This window comes from Lathamus discolor, chromosome 1 (assembly GCF_037157495.1).
Source record: "Lathamus discolor isolate bLatDis1 chromosome 1, bLatDis1.hap1, whole genome shotgun sequence".
NCBI lineage: Eukaryota > Metazoa > Chordata > Aves > Psittaciformes > Psittacidae > Lathamus > Lathamus discolor.
In genome coordinates, this window is record NC_088884.1 from 105177231 (window position 1) to 105199779 (window position 22549).

General features: G+C 39.3%; 1 protein-coding gene and 1 long non-coding RNA gene across 3 annotated transcripts in view; both read right to left on the reverse strand.

Moving 5' to 3' along the window:
- Nucleotides 1–7823, reverse strand: part of MAPK10 (mitogen-activated protein kinase 10) — a 177035-nt gene extending 169212 nt beyond the window's left edge. Inside the window, exons 1-2 of the mRNA XM_065665211.1 lie at nucleotides 7694–7823; nucleotides 6399–6515 (exon numbers count right to left, since the gene is read on the reverse strand). The gene's annotated coding sequence lies outside the window, so the exon portion shown is untranslated. The remainder of the gene's footprint in view (nucleotides 1–6398; nucleotides 6516–7693) is intronic.
- A 1694-nt stretch (nucleotides 7824–9517) lies between these two features.
- On the reverse strand, nucleotides 9518–14939 carry LOC136007297 (uncharacterized). Of its 2 annotated transcripts, none has more exons than XR_010609588.1 (3): nucleotides 14810–14939; nucleotides 13847–13904; nucleotides 9518–9582 (listed from the first exon to the last, which is right to left on the reverse strand). It is a non-coding gene; the product is annotated as an uncharacterized LOC136007297 (long non-coding RNA). The 2 variants fall into 2 exon arrangements; XR_010609589.1 differs by lacking the exon at nucleotides 14810–14939 and adding an exon at nucleotides 14600–14680.
- Between the last annotated feature and the right edge of the window lie 7610 nt (nucleotides 14940–22549).

Consider the following 22549-nt stretch of genomic DNA (forward strand, 5'->3'; position numbering starts at 1 on the left):
CCACCAGGTAACACCATGTTACTTAGGAATTGCAGTGCTCTAGTGTCAACAGCCTGAGCCCATATCAGACACTGGCATCTCCTTGCAATTCCGAGAGAGAGAGAGAGAGCAAGAACAAACTACTGCCCTGTGAGGAATTTGTTTAAGCTTTAAGCAAAATGCTCTGAAAACAAACACATAAAATCCATTAATAAAGAAATACAGAGCTATTTACCAATCCACCTATACAAGATATTTCCTTAATATAAATAAAAAATATGTTATATTTTTTTTTCTTTAATAAACCTAAATTGGATTAACGTCAATAACATTTATCTGACCCCTTGGAGCACTCAATCTCCACTTTATTCAGGCTTCTTACAATACACATACCAGGATATTCCTCCAAGTAATCAAATGTCCACTTACTCTGCTTTTCCTGAGAATCTGGGAAAGAATGCACTAAGGCATTATATTATCATCACTTATTGGACGAAAAAAATCTCAACAACTCAGTATTACCTTATAGGAATGACTGTGTCACCCGTCATTACATGGAAATTCTTTAGCAACAGGAAAGGAAAGCAGTGACTCTGACAGCATTTTTCTGGCTTTTCCCTTATGCTCTCTTCAAACCCCCTCACATTATGAAACAATCCTGACCACTAAATTCTTTTATCCTTCCTTTTTTTCATTTCTCTATCCACAGAGCGTAATATCTATGCTACCATTAGGACAGCAGAAAGTGTTTCATTTTCTCCTCCTCTTGATCATGTAAGCCGAGTGCAGAACCAGCTCCTCATAATCTGCTTAAACTACTTGGAAAGAACCAATTCAGTTATATTAATAATGATACTATTCCTATCACATAGTACTCAAAGCAGACGCAGTATCTGGGTTTAAGGGTATAACTTGGGTAATGTAGGGGCCAGAAACAGCCATCTCTCTGAGAGAGAGTATTCTTCATCTGAAAGAAACCAGCACTTTCTGGTTTTAGGAATCTGGGAGGTAGGAAATCCTGCCTTTATAGTTAGCTCTCAGCTGACCCAGAGTGCATTCTGAAAGCAATTAATGTGCATTTGGCACTTGTTCCAGCATATGCAGAAACCAGGGCACACAAGAGAGACTCATGCAACTATGCAAAGAGTTAGGAGCGTGCCTAAGACATACACTAGGCCTCAGAAGTGGAGAAAAGCTTACGGTTTGTTGGTAATTGAGGTGTAACATACAAATTGTGAACCATCTTCCTACCTGGGTGGTAGGTGTGCTAGGGAGCTTGAAAGTCAGCAGGACAGAGGAGGCAGAGTAGCCGCCTTGCATTTTAAAAGGTCCTGCTTTTCTGTGCAGCAGAAGCCATAGGATCACATAACTGTGCTGAAGCACAGGCTTATTTCACTTCAGGGCTGAAACTTCTTAGGGTCTTGTTAGCCTTAGAGACTTCCAAGTGAAGCACCTTCTGCCCAGCTGTGGTGATAGTCTCCCCTCAAAACTCAAGAATCTCAAAACAAAAGAGGTGTTGGTATGGCCTGTCACTGCATGCTGCCCCACTTCAAATGCTGCCTATGGGTGTGCAACTGCATTTTCTCTTCAAATTGCAGACCTTTCGAAAAATAAAACACATCCTAATTAATACAAATAGCAGACACAACAATAAGAAATTACTTCTAAAAATTAGCATAACTGAGTTCTCAAAGAATAAAAGGAGTCTTCTCATTTGAGAGTTTTTTCACAGAAATATTAATAGTGGGAGAAATTGCGAGATTAGTTAAATTTTATGTCCTTATTTTAATAAAACTGGTTGTTTTCTGTGAACCTAGAAATTTAGTTTATGACTGCAAGTCTAAGCTTGCAGAGTGTTCACGTTACGAGCATGCACCCCTTGGTGCATGAAACCAAAATAAGAATTTGGCTGAAAAGTTGAGGTTGGACTAGCTCAATAAAAAAAGAATCCTACAAAGCCCATGAAAATGTACTATATTAGTGGCACATTTGGCACCATTTCTTCTTTGATCCTTATTAACATAAACAATTGCTTTATTTTAGAATACACAGCAAGCAGGTTCCACCACAGAGGAGTTTGCTGTGGGCAACAAGTTCTTTCTGAATATACACACATTAATTACATTGTCCTGCATACTTATGATGAAGTGCTCAAGATGGGTTTCTGAAGAAAGCTAGACTAAATAAGATGATGCCTTTCTTGAACAAATGTAAGCAGCTGGCAATGTTCTGTCATAGCCTATAACAGGGTAGGCGAAAAAATCTGGGTTTGTTTCTCAGGTGAGCCTGTGTTATGTATTAAGTAGATCCAGTATATACAAGATGATTCTGGGAAAGACAGACAAGACTGGTGTGCCTTGCTACCCTGAAGTGAGATAGTCTTGGCTTGGGTCCAGCCAAGCCAGTTCTGCAGGGATATTCTAGAGGTGTTGGGCAGCCAGCATAAATCACAGGCACAGGAAATGAGGACTTTCCCCTGTTGAAGGTCTTTTTAATTTGTCTTGCTCTTTGCCTATATCTTCTGCTGCTGCTTTAGTCAACTTCTTGATGCTGTACAAGTTATATGCCATCAAGCATCAGTAGGGGCATGCATGGTCTGGATTTTTTCCATACTGGGTAAAAGGGAATATACAATTAACATCTTGTCATCACTGGTTTTCAAATTAGTGTGCCAGGCAATTTTCATGGTGTCTGGGGCAGAGTCCCAATGGACGCTACTTATTTTGTGAGCAGACAGCCTGGATAAATATTGTTGGGATTTTTGGGAGTATCTGGTCCATATTCAGACATCTTTTGCTGCTGGTCTATACTATGGACATGTATAACCTGCTTTGTGCTTAGGTCTGAACTTGCTGAGTGATGTAAAGAAACATAACTGTTTTGTAATGCTTGTGAGCAGAGCTGTTGGTTTCTGTTCTCATTATCTAGGTAACAGTTTTCTGGGAATGATCATCTGGTGTAGGGTGCTGGGCAAACATGCACTAGGAGGAGGATAACTTAAAATGCAAACTCAGTAAGAAACACAGTACTAAGCATAGAAAAGATCATGTGTCTAACTTTCATCCCGTGTATAAATTGCACAACCCAGTTGGTAGACATAACCTTTTTGCTTCTTGTAACCTGCTGGTATAGATTTACTATTCCTAAATCCACAGATTGAAAGGGTAGAAAGCTTAATTCATAGAACTGCAGAAACAACCACCACAGAATAGTTAGGGTTGGAAGTGACCTCAAAGATCATCCCCTCCCCTCTACCTGTCCACATGTTTCCCCGATACGGGGGCTGGTTCTTTGACAAGGTCATCCCTGATAGGCTCCAGCAGTTCTATGGGCACTAAGGTCCCTCTCCTCACAGATAGCACCAAGCTCCCTCGGTAATGGCAGCCGTTGCCTGCCCTGTCTCCTCAGGCCCTTTTCTGACAGGCTTGGATTTTAATGCTGGGTCAAAATAACGTGTGCTTCTTCAAGTCACTTTCTATAAGGGGCATTTAGCAAGCTAAAAAAAAAACCCAAAATATATGGAGGTTAGACATCCTCACTTCTCCTCCTCACCTATCCCTGGTGCCTGTGCTGTTGTTGGGCTCAGACAGCAACATTGTACCCTTCGAAACTCCAAAAAGATAATGGGCACTGGGCCCTTTCAGCCCTTTTGCTGCTTAAAATAGCGAAATCTGGGAGCATGTCTAGCTGCTGCTGCCCAAGAAGGATGCACAGAGCTGGGGGGATGCAGTGGTGTGGCAGTGGCATCCCTCCCTTGATGGAAAAATTGGGAAAACGTTGTGTACGCATGCCCATCTTTCACAAAGTCATTTCAGCCTGCAAATAAAACAAATATAATTTATGTCTGAGTACAAAACGCCTGGGAAGTTCATTATGTTCACTCACCATCGGAAATAAAAGAAGGAAAAACCTTTTCATGCAATGGCATTATAGCAATGGTGACTTCAGTACCATGAATTATGACTTTTTTTCCAAATGATGTTTATTGAGAATGCTTTGCCCATGCTGTGTTTGTACACAAACACTCAAGGACATGATTTTCAGCCTGGTAGCCGCCTTGATTTCAACATGGAACTGATATCTAAAAAATGGCGATGTCAAAGCAATAATAACAAATTGTTAAAATTGTAATTTAATATTTCAACAGGAGATCGAAAGAAAAAATCACAGCTGTTTCAAACTAAGTTTGTACATTCATTTGTACAAATTGTTTTGAAAGCTCTCCCTGCCCCCTTCCTTAAGTCTCATTATTTGTATTTTTACAGTCTTAGTTAATTGAAAACTCTTGGGATTTGGGATGTTTTCCCTGATGATGCCTTTGGCCTTTCTTTCTTAGCATTCACTCTGCTCTCACCCTCCACAAGTGACAACATGCTACAGTGAGTAAGACTGAAGGATCTTTATAAATACTTCAGTCATTGAACTGCACCTTAAGTTAACCCTTTACTTTAAAGAAGACTTTATAGCTTGAATGATTGACAGAGCATCTGAGTACAGTATTTCCAGCATTGCGCTGGTCTGTTTCTGGTGATCCTCAAGGTAACTAAGAATAAAACAAATTTAGAAGGAAGCTGTCACCTGCTGGTCAGCCTGAGATGAAAGCCACCTGCACACGCCTGCATGGCTGCAGGGCTTATCTTGGGAGCTTTATAATCAAGTACCTTTAATGGGACTGTGCTAGTTGTAAACCAGCATACCTTCTGTATGTCAGCAGAACTTTTCCAGGGGAACCAAGAATACACAGCAAGCAATCAAGTAACATCTGTTGGTTTGCACTTGTTTTGATTTTGTAAGGACCGAGTTTTCACAGTTAACACAATCATTGACTCCCATGTAGCCTCAAAGCTCTTGTTTTACATCACAGTCATATTAAGGAATTTTTTTTTTTTTTAATCCTGATCTTAATACATCTTTTATTTGCAGTTTTTATCCTGTGAAGACAGATGCAAACTTTTGTGGAACTGATCAAATTAATTCCTTCCATGGGTATAAATCTGGTATTAATTTTAAGTTCACACAGTCCTCCTGCACAGTTCAGGTAGGCAGTCAGCTTTACCTGAACACAATTCCTTCACTGTCTATGGTAATTTTAGAGACTTCCACAATTGTATGTATCCCTTTTGCAGCAACCAAAAGTGATAACTGCTTTGCATATCCCAACAGTAATAATGCCCTTCCGTATTCAAAGTATTTGTTAAAGTTTTAATCCCTACTTAAACAAAATTTCATTGAAAGTACATAGAAGTTTAGGGACAGGGGGACATATCACAATGGATGGAAATAAGGGGGTAGCATGGGACAGGAAGACAAAACCAACTGACCACATGCAAAAGGAAAAAGAGGTTAACCCTGCAGACGCCACAAAGCATAGTGTAGGTTAAGCCAGAACTAGCACTCCACAACCATATTTGATTGCCCTTGTTGTATAATCCCAGCTTCAAGCTTAAAATACAGACTGCAGCATAAAGAACAGCTTTTCAAGCTTTGTGACCATCCAGATAAAATACAATATGCTGTAACAGGGCAACAGTTCTGGTACCAAAGAGGTAAGCCGCAAAGATAATATGCTCTTCAATTCTCAGACAGAAAATAAACTACAGGATCACCCACAGAATAACTACTCTGAAAGGCTGCCATCCTGTGGCACTTCAGGGACGATGTAGTAGCTCACTGTCTTGGGTTAATAGTTCCTATAATCTGGAGGAGGAAACATGTCCAAGACATCTCATACATAGATAAAACAAATGCTTGACTTTTTAATATATTTAGTTAGTTTCAGGAGAATGGTCTGACGTTTCTTATGAGTGCAGTTTATAAGCTGGGGCTCAGTTAAAGATTTTTTTAGTTCCATCAAGAGAAACAGTAAACATAACTTTGAAACCTCATATTCATTCCACAGCTGAATGTGGTATTGCCGTTACATTTGGCCATAAATTGCAGCTGCTGGATTTCCTGCACCGCATCTCAGGAGCACTTTACTTCCTTAATTTATTTATTATTTGATTTGAAAGGCAACGGTATACAATCCTAGGAGTCTCACTCCTTGAGCAATTAATGCATGACCCCAGGTAAATCAACAGGAGGTTTAGAAAAAGGATTTCAAGACTTAACCCTGAACCTGATTAACTGCTTTAACCTCAGTTCTTACTGATATCCATTTGCTGTTCACAGCATATAATACATTAGTACGAAGGTGTACATATTTCTTCTAGCACACACAAAACAAAATTCATTATAGGAAAGGTAGAGAAAATTATTTTTTCTTGCAATATATGCAGAGCTTACTGAAAACTAATGGTAAGTTAGGAACAAGTCCTTCATATTTTTCATTCCCCTACAAATTTTAAATTGGGATGAGCTTGCAACTACTATAAAATATAATTCTATAGTAAGTAACAGAGATTGCAGATGCCCCATACCTGCAAGTGTTCAAGACCAAGTAGTGTGATCTAGTGGAAGGCGTCCTTGCCCATGGTAGAGGGGCTGGCACTAGGCAATCTTTAAGGTTCCCTTCCAACCAAAAGCATTCTATGATTCTGTGATCGTAGCAAAGAAAATATTTTTTGTTTAAAAGGCTAGAAAAAAATGTGTACTTCACAAATTTTTCTCTATTAGTATAGAAGTAATGAGAAGCAATGCACAATCTTTAGAAATACATCTGAATTTTTAACTTCAGCTCCTTGAAATATTCTCAGTTACTTGAGTGAGATTTATATCTTGACTTCAGAAGCAAAAAAAAAAAAAACAAACAAACTTTATCTGAATCCCAGTCAGTTCAGCTTTCTTACATCCACACTCCATCATCTGCAAGGATAAAGTAGCTCATCTGCAGCCTTGACCTCAGATTCTTTTATCTGGACTGGCTTTTTTAATTTAGTGTCTGCTTTCAAGTAGTATTACTTCACTGGAGATATAATTCTCAGTCTTATCTATTCTTTTGACCCCACCCACCCTCAAGCTATGATATCTTTCAAACAGTGTACTGTCAAGGCTTTTAAGAACTAACTGTAACTCCTTCCTATAGTATCCCTTGAAGCTTTTAAAATTTCTTCAGAACAGGAGTCCTGCACCAAGGTACACCTGCCTATGTATGTAGTGCCACTGGACCATTAATCTGCTATTCTTCAGCAAGAGACAGCATGTACTCCATTCTGTATCTCTCTTTAGTCTACACGGGCCTTTCCACAACCAGAAAGGCATGAATTCCCACTCAGACTACAGCCTTTCCTCCTCTTACATCCTGGCTGACACAATCTTCTTCATGAACTAGTTTCAAGCCATTTAGTTTTCATTAGTCTTTGGAGCTTTTGTAGATGCTGAGCCTTCACTCTGAAAGGGAAATAAAGTCTTCTCATGAAAAACCACAACATCCTAAATTCCAGTCCCAGTTGTCTGAGAATCCTTGTCAAACATTTACTGCATCTTTCCCAAATGTCAGAAAACACTCTAAATCTTTTTTTTTTTTTGTTGTTGTTTGTTTGTTTAATCCTACCTTGCAGGATTCAGTTCTGGAAGGTTCATGAGTCACAGCATTTTAAACCTTGCAGGAAGTACTCTTGCAAAGAGTTAAGATAGTCTTTTGCTCTGTCTGACTTTAAAGCCCATAGACTTCTAATTTCACACTACTAAATTAATCTTAGGACATAACAAAATACAGTGTCACAGAAGACAAGGAATTAAAAACCAAACCCTGTATCAGATCAAGACCACTTACCTGTTGTACTAATTCTCCAATCCCATTCCTTGAATCCTTGGTTTCCTTCAGCCTATAAATTAGCCACTGCTCCACCAGACCATTAAGACTTAGGGAAGAGGAGTGTGGGAAATGCCACAGCTGCAGTAAAAGTAATTCAGGTGAATTCAATAATGGCAAGCATGAGTCAAAACCCTTCACTTAGAGGGGAGACTAGAGTAAGTAGAATCTGTATCTTGAGCATGTGTGCATAAATTGGAGACCATCTTTAATGACTCATAAAGCTGAATGAAATGGCTCCCCATCCCACAGTATAGAAACCTGATTTTAACAAGGATTGGTTTCAGCCTCCTGATTTGAAACCCAATGTGACTACTCAGAGGTAGAGGAGCTGAATCAAACATTTTACTCTGGAGCTTGTTGATTTCAGACATCTTATGCATAGGCACCTTTTATAATATGGGTTACTAACAGAACTGAACCCACCTCACCTGCTTCATATTTCACCCTCAGATTTACCCTTATTTAATTACACTCACTTTGTTTGAACTCTGACAGTAGGTGATTGATACATATATACAAAAGCTTTAATGATTGTGTTGTCTGGCTGCTCTGTGCTGAAGCTTCCACATGTGCTTTACAGATCTTCCATCTCCTCTATTCATTATTATTTGCTAATCTTGAACAGGAAGACTAAAGCCATTCGTGATTTAAAAAAACAAAACACATTACAGATCTGTCTACAACTTCATGACTCATTTTCTTTGCATGATCATCTTTCCTTTGGCAAAATGAAAACTCTAAGAGAAGTCTGAGTTCTGGTTTGTGTTTTTTTTAACTGTAATCCTTCTCTTTTTACTGTAATCCATCTTTCCTTTATATGTTTCTGCTTCACCTACAGTTACCAGAAATTATTGTAACTCAGATGAAAACATTAATATCTTAATTACTCTCTAAACAAGGCTGAACCTGTATTCTAGTGTCATCCCAAATTCCCACAGTCCACTTCCAAGAAGCTAAGACTCTGTAGTCATATGTAGTTACATTTCTTTACTAACATCCTAGTTTTGAAGGATGAATACATTTGATGAATGTATTTTTTGATGTTTCAGAGACTGGTAGTTAAACTGAGGTTATTTTGTTTAGCTCCTTTACTCATATACTTCTGACTTTCTTTGTCTTTCCCTGAATCATGAATCCTGTGGGGCAACCCTTCAGCTCTTCTCCTTGTCATTGCGTTTTTTCTTCAGTGTCGATGATACTTTGTAAAGAGAGTTAGTATCATGGTGTATAGAAAAGGATGTTGAGGTTAGATGCTAGGAGACAACGATTTATTAGGAAGTCAGCACAGCAGTGAAGGGTTATCAATGCCACTAGGAAATCTCCGTCCTTGAGGACTGTCAAGACTGCTACGCAAAGCCATGGCTGACCAAAAGTTCCTTCCAGCTACCATTTCTGTGATTCTGGGAAACAGTACAAACAGGTTAAAGGATAAGACACCAATCCAACAACCAGTCTAGCTTCTGTTAGAATCCTGCAGACTGTGCCTGGTTGTATGGGTTGCAGAGACAATCTAAGTGACATTTCCTTATTGTGTGGCTTTACACATCCAAAATCTCCAGAAGAAAAGACAAGCTCTCGTACCTGCTAAGCTATATGTGCAGCACAGCATAGGCCTGTATGTTCACTGTTTTGCGGATCACTAGCACCTTAATGTACAATGTCTTCTGATCAGAGTCATTATGTCAGTCTTATCAGTTTCTACAACCAGATTTTTCTAGGGAACTCTCCAGAGAGAAATCCCACACCTCTTACAAATGCACTGGTGAAGAAAACCTCTTGGCACAGATGATAAGGCAGGAATATGACTGAATCCCAGTTCTCCTAATGGCTGGAAGGCACAAGGAGACCTAAGAAAATTAAGAATAAGGTAATCAGGCAATTAAAATCTAGGTAAGATAGGCTGACAATGTAAGATTGGATTTTTCAGGAGAGAATGCATGGATCAGGCCTTAGGCAGTGAACATCCTTACACATGGCTTACACCCCTTAATTTCCCTGCACACCCCACCTTGAGCAGAAGCACACAGAGGAGAGCTGCCTTGCTTTTCAAATAGATTGAAAGAATCACGACCTTTGAAGGTCCCTTCCAACCCAAACTATTCTATGATTCTATGTATGCAATACCCCTTTCTATGAACACACAGCGGTGTTTACATCAGGGCAGAACTAAAGAATCACATTTCACAAAACACTATAGAACGGAATATTTTTGCCTCTTTTTTTTTTTTTTTTTTTTTTAAGTTTCAGATTTAATGAGGCTCTGGTGCAGAGGGAGGATATTTGCAGAGTTATCACAGTTATTTTCTTTCTTATTAATATTTTTTGCTTGTTAGATATCCAATGCTTCAGTGCTCTTAAATGTCTCTTGAAAGTCCTCATTTTTGATTGAAAACTAATTTCCATTAGTGCAAACGAGTCTTCCATTCATAAAACTTGCAGCAGACATTTGAGTATTTACAGACTGCAGTATCTTCATATATATATAACATTCTATATTTACACAGTGTTAGTCTAAAGGACCAGCAAGCACCCTAAGAACATGTGTGTAAGCACTGATTCGAGACTTCGAGTAAGAGGCACACAGCCTATGATAAGATGCATGTGTTCCCTTGAACCTCATTCTTTTTTACGTAAGCTAATTTACTAATTTGTTGGGTTTTGCTCTGGAAAACCACCAAGCTTCGCAGGTTATATCTTTATATGTTACTGTGGCTGCTACAGCTAACATTTGCTACTGAGTAAGCATAGTTCCAGTAAAAAAACCATTGTGGTTACTGAAGACAAATAGGAAAGAATACAGTGTCCTGTTACACAGCTCTGAGGAAGTTTCATCTATTTTTTCGGATATGGATGGAGTATTCTCTCTTTTCATATCATTGTGTATTTAGTTATTACTCTTCTAAAAATAATCTGTGATGCTTGAAATTATTTCAGTCCTTCATAGTTATTTTGAAAGCATGATTCTCACTGAGACTGAAAATGGTGAGACCAGCTTTTCCTCCTTTCCTTCCACTACATCAGTTTAAAAATGTAGAAATTCACACATTTAACAAGCTTTGTGTGTCAAGTAATGGCATTCAGTGTTAGGCTCAAACACTGGAATGGCATGTGAGAAAACATTTAAAAGACAGATGTGGGTTTGGTTTTGTGTCCTTTTTGTTGTTGTGGTTTGGTTTGTTTTTTTGGGGATTTTTTGGGTTAAGTTAGTTTTGGCCTGATAATATAATAGGGTATGTCAATTCTTGTTGAAATTTATACACATATGAAAAGGCCTCCATGTTCTGGGCACTACCATGTGCACACACCTATGACTGAAATAGCTACACAGTACACAGGAATTTCCTAATTCGGTGTCATCTTAGACACTCAAGCCTGGTTACAAAGCACAAGCTGGCATTTTGGTTTTATTTTTATTTTTTTCACAACTAACTCATTTCCTATATATGTAGACATAAAACATCTAGGAGATTTCTGGCTTATGTTCCAGAGGAACCAGAAAATGGATTTAGTTTCATACTGTAGAAGGCTTGGGGATGAATTTTCATTCCTGATGACTTGGATTACAATGAATAGTAGAGCATATGCTGAAAGGATAGGGAGAAAGGATATGCTGAAAGGTAGGGAGAAATATTCTGTATTTTCTATACAGCTGCCACCCCTATGAGCATGTATTTATCAAAGAAAGACACAAACCAACTAAATAGTTAGGTTTATGATGTAGTAGGTCGTCTAAATTACCTTAGTCTTTCAAGTAATACAAACAATTAAGGCTGCTGTATGGGAGACTGCAGAATTGGTAAGCAGATGGCCACTTGAAAAACATGTCTGCTCATCTCTGAGCACTATGCTGTATTTTAGAAATGAATTAAATACACTGAGGCACATAATAAATGCTAGTTGGGAGCAGGGGTTTCATCAGTGGAGCAAGAAGGTCATACCCTGCTGTTGAAAGTGGAAGCATGTCTGATATTTGCAAGGAAAGTGTTTTTCTCAACCTTTTAATTTTCTGTGAGCTTTATCAAGATTTCTGGTTTGAAAGAAGAGATATGTTTTGTTTGGGTTTATTTCCACAATATGAATATGTCTACACAAGCTCCAGTGGGAACAATGTCTATAGCAAAGTTCCCTTGAGGATTCAGTACAGCGCTTTCAGTTCTGTTCTTCTGTACGTGCTCTCTACTTTTCTGCTCCCTAGGGGGAGTTAGGCCAGGCACTATATGAACTGCTAGTAGAAAGTGTTTACCACTTAAGTCTATATTCCTAGACAATCCCCCTCTGAATCAGTGAGCTCTTAGTCTGACTATTCGAGCTACAAGCCCTGTATCCTGTGATGCATTGGCACCTCCTGCATAACCACACCAGCCTGTTCAGCACTGAATGGTCTGTGAAAAATAAGACGCTGTCTGCACAGCACCGTCACAGTTGTGACAGTATGTCTGTACACAGAATGCACAGATAATCCACCTGAAAGCCTTTGCAGCACTAAGAATAAGGTTTCATTCCTACATTGCTTCTATCAGGATGACATCTCTCTCGACTTCTTACTGTTTATCTATCTTACACTTCACATGCATTGTCACACTTTGCCAGTCGCTTCTCTTATTCTTCTCAGGTTTTCAGTGTTGTTTTTCAGCTTTGGATGGCCAAAAGATAGATTACCATACCAAAAGCATGATGAAATAGACTGTGCTAAGGTTCTTGCTGCCATACCTGGACTAATTGTCAAAAGTGTCTCTGAATATCAGGATGCTATACTGCAGTCACTTAATACTACACAACTCTACCAGACATAAAATTCAGTAAAACAAGAAAGAAATTGTTCCAGGATGATAATTAAGTGCACCTTTGTTTCTTTCAGTGGAGGTCCCCACAGTACAGGGAGCAGTATCTGCCACACTGGTTTCACGGGCTCTTAGTGTTATACGGAGGAAAGCATTCCTGTGTTTGTGTCACTGCTCTTTCCCGTGATCAAACTCACAGCACATATCCCTGCAGTTTGTGGTTACAGTACAGGAACTAAGGATCCTCAAAACTCTGCAAATACAAGCTGCACAATTACAGGAAGGCCACTTTACAGTGGCCCTGCTGTGCTGAACAATCTTTAAAAGCAGTGAGGGATTTGGAAGTCAAAAAAGGTAAGAAAATTAACTCTGTTTTCTGGGCTAGTTTCTGGTCAGCAGTTGCTCACGGCTGGCTGTTCAGATCTGAATGGCTGTTTTGGCTATCATGCGGATTACAGCCTTTTTGGCTATTTTTGTTCTGGATGGTATAGCACTTTTTTACTGACCCCTTGAAATTTTTAACTTCAAACAGGATTTGTAAGAAATTTTGTAACTTTGTTTTTGAGAAATACCATGGATGCTGTAGCATCACAGACTTCCAGTAAAACATTACCACACTCAATTCATCATATGAACATGATACATTATTGCTGTCCTTGAAGGGTTACTGGTTTGACTTCAGCTTCTCAGTCCAAATCAAAGTCATTCTACTGATTTGTTTTCCTGTGTTCAATACACACCTAATTACTATCTATGCCTCTTGTGTAGATATTTTATTTTTGAATCAATGCAAAAATTATACCTAATGATCACAACTGATTCTTTCCTGATTTTTTAAAGTAGCAAGTCAACATTTGCAACAAGTATTTTAATCTGTGTTTATCAACATTGACATTAACCTCTTGCCAGTTTACCATGTTTTAATTGTCTTTGCTGAGTCGCAGTGTATTTGGCTCCCCATGGTAACAACTAGGTTAACTACAGTATTGCAAAGCATGACTAAAGTATCAGAAAGAATGGCTTGCCTGAGGCGTGCTTCAGTGTGTAATTATGGTACTAGTATAGTGTATTGGAATTACAAGTTTACAAGGAATAGAGTATATATAGGCCCACTAAGATGATAAGGTTTGAACAAAGAAACAGATACTATAACTGTAGCTAGGGTTTTCTTTTCACCTCCACCTTCTTTCCTGTTTGCCTCAACAGTACTAAATAACAGAGAAGTAGAATATAAGTAATTTGCTTAAATATTCTTTAAAATCGCTCAGAAACTACATCAGAAAACAAAAAGCTGTCGCATCATAAATCCACAACACCACACACTACTCACCTCTAATGTGTATGCAATCAAGATTTAAGTTCTTCTGACAAGCTGTTCTTCTAAAAAGCTGTATAGTAAAAAAATCGAGAAGTATTTCTCCTCAGTTCCCCTATTGTAACAGCAACAATAATTTCTGACTAATGGTAGCAATACAGTTATAATTCTCATGTAACTTATTTTGACCCAGCCTTGTCCTTCTGCCTGCTGTGATGGCAAAAATTGCTTTGACTTCAATATTAAGATGATTAAGTCCCGTATTTTTAAGATAAACCCTCAGGTCTCAGTTCTTCTAGAGAACTCCAAAGGTTTCAGAAAGAACAAGTAACTTGATAATCCTAAGCAATACTTTTTACTGTTTCATCTGCAGAGCACATGCTCAAATTAAACAGCACCTAAAAACAAGCTGAAAACAATCCACCAGATACTACACAGTCTTGACTCGGGCATCAGACATAGCTGTGTGACTGAGAACATCCACTCAATTGACTGAAATTATGGCTGTGTGGGCAGAATGAACATTGCCACTTTTATCTGCAGAGGCTCCAGAAAAGATTCAAATGCACTGCTGTGCTGCCCAGGGAGTAGTTTTACGACTACCACACACCATGTATTCATTGCCTAAAGAAACAGAAGACACATCTTTAGATCTGCCACCCAATTCCTTTCACCAAAGTAAGATTCAGGCTCAAAATGCAAACTTCAATAGCAAAAGCTCTGTTCTCAATATTGTAGTTTGTTTCATGTTTCTACCAGTCTACGCACATATACAACTTGTAGCTGACTTCCACAACTGCTTTCCCTTCTTGCTTCAATTACAGGCCATAGCGTCATCATAGCTCAGAAGTGAACTTCAGCAATGACCTCTCTCCCACTCTCCCTTGTGGGCACACTTCCCAAAGGACCTGCTCTCAGTAAATATTTCCCAACATAGATCTAAATGGGCCTGTCAACATACCACAAACCTGTTCTCACCTGCTAGCCAGTCACAGGGAAGGCATTCTCCTTAACCATTATCTTCATTATTGCCTGAGTGAAACTTGAAGCTGCAGCTGTTAGCATGGATCCCAAGGTTGGGAGTTGGCAGTCTTTTCCAATTGCAGTAATATAGCAGGCCCTACTACAGCTGGGAACTGACAGGGACTCATCTTTCAGTGCATGTGGCAAGCAACTGATGCAGCTACATAAACCTATGTCTTCCAAATTTCATTTACCTGTAGGTGGATTGCTCCCTTCTCCATCCACCACCTCTTCTAAGACACTCCAGCCCACCTGCCACCTTCTGCAACTGCAGAGCCAAGGAGAGACATAGAGGAGGAAATCACTTGGGCTGTAGCTATAGAGCTTGGTGGATGTCTAAGCGTGAATGAAAAGACAGAACTTGAAATGCTGAGGAGCTTGGTGATGTCAGGAGTTGGCTCTGCATGGACCGAGCTACCTCCAGAAATGAATTAGCATATGTACTGACCTGACTGCACCAAAAGGATAGTCAGGCATTGGAACAGGCTGCCTAGGGAAGTGATGGAAATCACCATCCATGGAAGCATTCAAAACCTGTGTAGATGAGGCCCTTAATGACCTTTTTTAGTGCTGAATTGGCAGTCCTGAGGTAACAGTTGGAGTCAATGATCTGAAAGGACTTTTCATCCTAGTTGATTCTGTGATTTTATAACTATACTTGTACATTTGCATACTGCTGCATGCCCAAGCCAATAAAGCCTGCTTTGCCACATGGCATACTGGCTGAACTGCAGCACTACAGGAACACTGAACGGACAGAGAACCTAGGCTGGTAAGTATGCTTGGTCTGGCAAAGTACTGGAAATACATCCAGTCTCTGCTGGCTCCAGGACATCGAAAGCTGTCCATCTTTACTCAGCATGTCCTCCCGAGATGATACTAACAGCTCTCCACCTCTTTCCTTGTTAAGCAAGTTTTTTTAATAGCTTAGTGTGCTTTTGATCTTAGGTTATGGCCGTGGGAAACAAAGACCTCACTAGCTGCATAGAGATGATAGATTAGCAGTTCATGAACTGTTCTCTTAATGGCCTTCGGAATTGCCTTCAGAAATGCTTCATTTCTGTTATGGTTCATATCCTGCTTATTTTCCATTACAGCCTCCTTTGATGTAGGTCCCCCTAGTCAGACAGAATAATATCAATTAAGCCAATTGTGATACACTCACTATTAATACTAATTATACAAGTATTTCCATTATCCACATCCACTATTAGTATTGGGGCATGTCTGCACATCAGAACTGTTATGCAATTAGGTAGGTGTGAATTTGCAACTTTTTCTACACAACTCCCTGAATAAGATCTCACTATCACACAAAGGACACACCTGTAACAGTGAATTGAGCCAAACCTCACCAGAGTGCTCAGCTGAGGTTAAAATTGGGAAGAGCTAGTATCACATCAGTCATCCCGCTCTACCAAAATCCAGGTGCTGTTGTTCAACCCAACAGTTAAAAATACCAGCTACTGGCACAGTTTAGCAGTGATGAAGACCTGGAGAGAACTTTCTGTTACAAAGTGTGGGGAACTGATTTGCAAGTAGTGCTACAGGCAGCAATCACAATCATTTTGAAAGAACTGTATTTCAGCAATTGTTAAGGTTAACTGCTAAGGTCGGAAAATAAAGAGTGAGCCTTTGTGACTTGAACAACAGAGAAAATATTGGTGCTTGAAACTATTTCTTTTGGTCTCAAGCCAAGTCACCTCCTAAATACTATACAGTTTTAAAAAATTACAGCCATAGTACTTTAAACAGCTCATCATAGTCTTTTAAACATCATGATAGAGTCCTGCTGAACACGAATCGTTTTAAACCTCTTTTGCATGATGAGAGTAATACACATAAAGGTAGAAAGGATTTTCCATGCTTGCATTTAGGAAATTGAGAAATGGAATTGTACTTCATATAAAGCTCATTATCCCGGAGGAAATTATCCTTAGGGTAAAAGGGAGGAATATATTTGCATCACACTCATTTCTCCTGCCTCAAAAATTTATTGCACTCTCTATTATTATTGGCATACTAAAGAAACTTGTTTTATTGCTGACAAGCATTTGTCCAGCAAAACTAGACCACCAATGATAATTGTAAATACACACATTATGACAGCTTCTAAAAGCCTACTAGGAAAACTCCTTAGCTCTCTCACTGCTCTCTACAGCTACAGCAATTTCTATTGGCAGGACATCTGCCATATATAATTTTGTTGCCTGAGAAGCACTACTCTAGAGATGCTGTACAGTCGACAGTCTAGGGGCATTATCAGTTCCCACAGTGAGTGCTGGTAACTCACAGTGAACGGTCTGACCTTCTGAGGCTCCCTGCTTTGCATTCAGCTCTTACAGCAACAGCTTTGCTAGATATTTCTCCACTGTTTTCTTGCTGTTAGCACATAGGACTAATAAAAGCAAGGAACTTGCTGTGAAACAGTAGACCTAGCTGCAGGTGTCAGCCCAGGAAGTGATTTAGAGCTGGAAAAAGCTCTGAAAGACAGTTCAACATTAACTGTAGTAACTTTTTTGTAGAGAAAAACTTTCACAAAGAATGGCTTAACTGAGGGCAAATTACTACCACCTACACATGGGAATTTCAGGTATATTCACTTCCTTGTTCTCATCTCTCCCATCTGTTTCCTCTATTTTCGCATGCCCACATCACAAATACATGTTAATTTCTTTTCTCCCATCTGCCCTTCCCTGTTTCCTTACAGATTTGCCAGGGGCACAGAGAGTCTGGAAACACTCTCCTCTTCAATGGACAAACTCCAGAGGGAATTCAGAGTAAGAAAGGAAATTAATTAGGAGTTTCACTCAGCCAGGAAGGGTTCAAGAGTACAGCAGCCAAAGGCAACTCATGGTTTTGACTGGGTTGTCCAAACTTGCAAATCAAAGTACCTGTTTATTCAGTGTGGATGCTATACAATAATATGAAATATTAAATATTCATTCTCTTTAGCAAATTAGATCTTTCTCAAAAAGTTTTGGACCATCGTTTTAGTCGATCAAGTACTGCTGAAAGACCTTAGAGTGGTAATCTTAGCAAGCTCCTTTCCTCCTCGTTCTTATGAAAACTGAGATAAGGAAAGAACAAGAAAGACAGAATGAAGGATAGCTCACTGTATATAGAATGAACCTTTTGCTTATAACTAAGTGACCTGGACCCCAGGTGGACTCTGTAACAATGACAAGAGAACTCTTCAGTTCAAGAATTTTCTAGAGATATGATGTAATACAAAAGTAACTTCATGAATATACGTGTAATGTAATGAATATGTATATTTAATGATTGTATAATCACAGCTTGTTTGGTGTTTGAGCGGGACACACTTGGAGGAGCTATCCCCCATCTCCCGGCGCCACAATAAGGAATACCTGCTTATCAACTTAAACTTTGTTGGTGAGTTCTTGATAGATGCTACAACTCAAAACCTATCATACCAGTTTTGCACATCATTTAACGTAACATTTTGTTATTTTTTATATTTGGGAAACTTGCTCTGCGAGATGCAGAAAGAAAAATATGTAGCAAAGAAGTGTAGCAAGCTTAATTATTCTGCTGTACCAAAGTACACTCCAAATGCATAGCAGGATTCTCACAAACAGAAATGAAGATAGAAGTTTTTTCTGAGCAAAACATCAGAATCTAACATTTAAAAGTTACAGTGAATGTCTGCCACTATTCCAGTCTACTGTAGAAAGGCACATAGGGCACTATCATTTACCGCAGTGCCATGATGATGTAGCCGGAGATGGGATTAACAGTGGTAAGCATGCCTTCCCTCTCTTATTGTCTGTCCCCCAAATGTACCATGCTGAAAGCCCACTTTTAAACATGTGTGCTGTCTTGAAATTACATATCTGAACATAATGTAGTATAATTATGCCCTGTGACTGGACCAGAGCATTGTTAGCTCTATGAGGATTTTTTCTGCCATCTGTATTGATAAGTTGTAAAAGCATTGTCTCTTGTATGATGTGCACAAGGCAGTGACAACGTGCTAGCAATGAGCTAGCAATGCGCTGTTAACTGCCATTCTCAGCTTGGAGTTGGCATGTAAACTCCCACAACAGATAACTAATGTTGGGAGTTCACAGAAATACCTGTGAGAAAGAGATGAAAGCAAATTTATTATTACACCTTTTTTTAATAGATACTCTCTTAGCATCCTCTTATAGAAGATAACAGTTGGCTTTAGAACATAACTCATCCCATTACACCAGCTGGTGATAAACCCAGTTGTCTTCGCTAAAGCTTTGGTTTAATTCAACACCTTAACAGTTAAGATCCCTGAAAAAAACTGTCTTAATGAGATAACCCATGATCAACAGATATGCTACATGAAATCCTTATACATTTTTTCAGAGCCTTCAGGCTCAGTCTGCTTTGACCTTAATTTCATGAATTAGCCTTGCTGCTTTCCACTCTTCTGCATCAGACGGAGCATGGTTTCATCCTTTGGCTACTGAGATGCATCAGCATGTCTCCCCAACATTGCTTCTGCCAACCAGGTCAAGTCACACATAGGCTGGACATGCAAAAGGGAACAGGGCAGCAAATCGGTCGTGGACCATGTGAAAATGGTATCATATAGGTGAGAAGTTACAGATGTTAGAAGAAAAAGCATTTTGTTCTTTACTTCCGAATGTAAGGAATACAAAGAATTTTGAGCTTGAAGGTGGCTATTAAGGACACAGACTTTATCACCACAGTCTAAATGCTGATGAAGCCTCACAGGAGGAGTGGGTACTTTGGATGGATCATGGTAAGAGTGGACATACACTTAGTATTTTCTAAGTTCACTGTGTCTGGTCAAGTTTTCCAGTATGTCTAGATTATTTCTGCTGAGACAATGAGGTGAAGTCTTGTCCTGGACAGCAAAGCAAGGCATTTGGGATATCAGCACTTAGCCATATAAATGGAATTTGAGCATTTTTTGAGGAACTGACTGGGATACTTCTACAAATGTGAAGAGAAGCTTCAAACAATCAGACAAATCCTACGAGCTTCCAAAAATGAACAGTATGATCCCTCATTGCTGGAGTCAGACACCATTTGGAGTCAGACTGTTTAAGCTGACTTGTCTGATATTTTATTGAGCCAGCACCAAGACTTCAACCACCAAGAAAGATAAGCCAAAGAACAGCTTTGTGGCAGGTTCATCTCCAACAAATGGACCACAGTGGGGTAAGCTGAGTGACAAGAGCACTGAGAAGTAAGGTACAGGAATAGACACCTGGAAGGTGACAACAGCACCAAGAAGAGCTTTAAATCCATCAGGGAATCAGCCAATATGATCTGGGCCAAATGGACAGAAACCTGAGCTTCTGCTCTGCTCCCGGAGTCTCTGTTCCCACTTTACTAGAAGATATTTAAGGAATTTCTCTTCTGCAGCCAGAAGACTAAGAAAATGCTAGCAAGTTTTAACAACTGTAGTTCTGTGGATGGTTTATATTGTTTTCCAAGACTAAGTCCTAATTTCAAAGGGGGTCAAAATCCCTCTGATAAACAAATCAGAAATTCTGGGGTTTTAGCCTGGCATCAACAAGAAGGAGCCAGGTCTAGTCCAGCCTAAGCCCTACATTAAATCCACACAGAGAACCAGCTTCTCAGAGCTCCTGCAGAAATAAAAGAATGTTTTTTTCAAGGATCATGCCTGAAGAAATCACTGCAGTAACATCATTCAGTCTGAGTCAAGAGTTTGATGGCAATCCTCAAAAAAAAAAAAAAAAAAAAAGTGGGGGAACTATATACACCAAAAATGAAGATTTTTCACTGAAATAATTTGTCTTATAAACCATGTCAGGTATGGTGAATGCAAAGAATTGAAGATAAGTGAAAAAACACTCCAAACTGCATTCTTATAGCCTGTACATAGACCTGGGGGTAGACCAAGAACTAATCCTCAAAAAGCAACCACTGACCAAATAATCTGAGTTCAGAAAGAGGTATGTACAAAGAAGCCTGTTCAAACAAATTAGGAAAGCATGCAGCACAAACAAATCACTGAAAGCCTCCAGTCAGTTCCTGTGAAGACTAAGGATAATTGAATTGAACACAGAATGCTAAGTATATGGACTATAAATACCTTCCCTTTTTCCATGCATATTTCATAGCCTAGGGCATTGGAGGCAGATGTGGATGTGAAATGAAATTCCTATTCCTTGTCAATTTTGAACAATTATCAGAAACAAAATTTTATCAAGTAGCTGTCATTTTTGCCAGAAGATCAATGGATAACCTTGGAGCTGTACCATTCCCCACTGCTTTGCTGGCCACATTTTGCTCTGCCCCTGTGACTAAACGTTAGGTCCTTGAACTAGTCTTAGGAATCGTGTACTCCTTTAAATTTTAAGAGAGCAACAGCGCTTGAATGACATAGGGACTGCTAGAGGAAATAAAAATAAGAAAACTGCGTTACTTGTGAGAAAGCAGAACTTTCTCCACCTCAGTGACTACTGTCCACATCTAGTGTAGGGAAAATTAATTCCAATTAAGAAAATACTTATCTCAGAGTCTTTGCTGTCACGTTGACAGATGTCAGATACTGTTTAAATTGTCAGTTGACTTTGAGGCCTACTGCATCAGATATCAAGGTCTTGCTCATTCTATTTAAAAACAAGAATTAACACAATAATCTGTTTCTTTCTCTTACCATTATGGGGACATCTTTTGCTTGTTGCTGATATAAAACATAGAATCATAGAATGGTTTGCATTGGAAGGTTCTGGGCTGCGAGCACACACTGAAGCCAGCTCATGTTAAGTTTCTCATCAACCAACACCCCCGACACCTCCTCAGGGCTGCTCTCAATCCATTCTCTTCCCATCCAGTATCTGTGCTTGGGATTGCGCTGACTCAGGTGTGAGACCTTGCTCTTCGCCTCGCTGAACTTCATGAGGTTTGCAACATGCCCTTTCCTATTACCTTGCGATCTCCCTGTCTGACTTCTTCTGATTTACACAAAGATTGGATATGCACTATGGATGTTCACAGTAATCAGCACAATAAGCACGCTGGCTGGGACTCTCAATCTCACCAAACACAACGCATCCATAAGCACATGTGTAACGCTGCATTGTAAGTTAACATTTCTCTGAAATGTAAACCTGTTTACTTCCCAGTATAATTCCCACATCTAATTAATACTTGTCTAATATACATGCTATAACGAAGAATGCTCTTTGATGCTACATTTCTTATTCTTTCTCAATTGCTATTAAAAAATAATTGCAATATATTCAAGAGACACTAGAGGGAAGCAAAGACATCGCAATAACCCTCTCTAATACAGCTTGCAGTTCTAAAGGCAAAACCAAAACCAAAACATCCTTAACATAGAATAAAAAATACCAGTTATACTTACTATATGAAAAGATGCCAAACAAATTATTGATTTATAGCACGGATTTGCTGTTTCTTTTTCAGTGGCACTCTGCATGCTGTTAGGCTCCGTGCTATCCCCTCCAGGTCTTTGCTTTGTGATGCTGACAGCCTGGAAACTTTCACAGTTGTATCCCTTGACAGTAATCTCATGAAGCATTGAGACAGTATGGTAACTTGCTAATATACACTGTAAATACGGGTGGTGAATGTGTTAGTGTGCTTTCTTCCTTGTTTTCTGTTTGTTGCACAGTCGCTCCAGTAGTTCCTACTCTGGACATAAGTATTTTGCTATTTTTTTCAGCACCCATCACG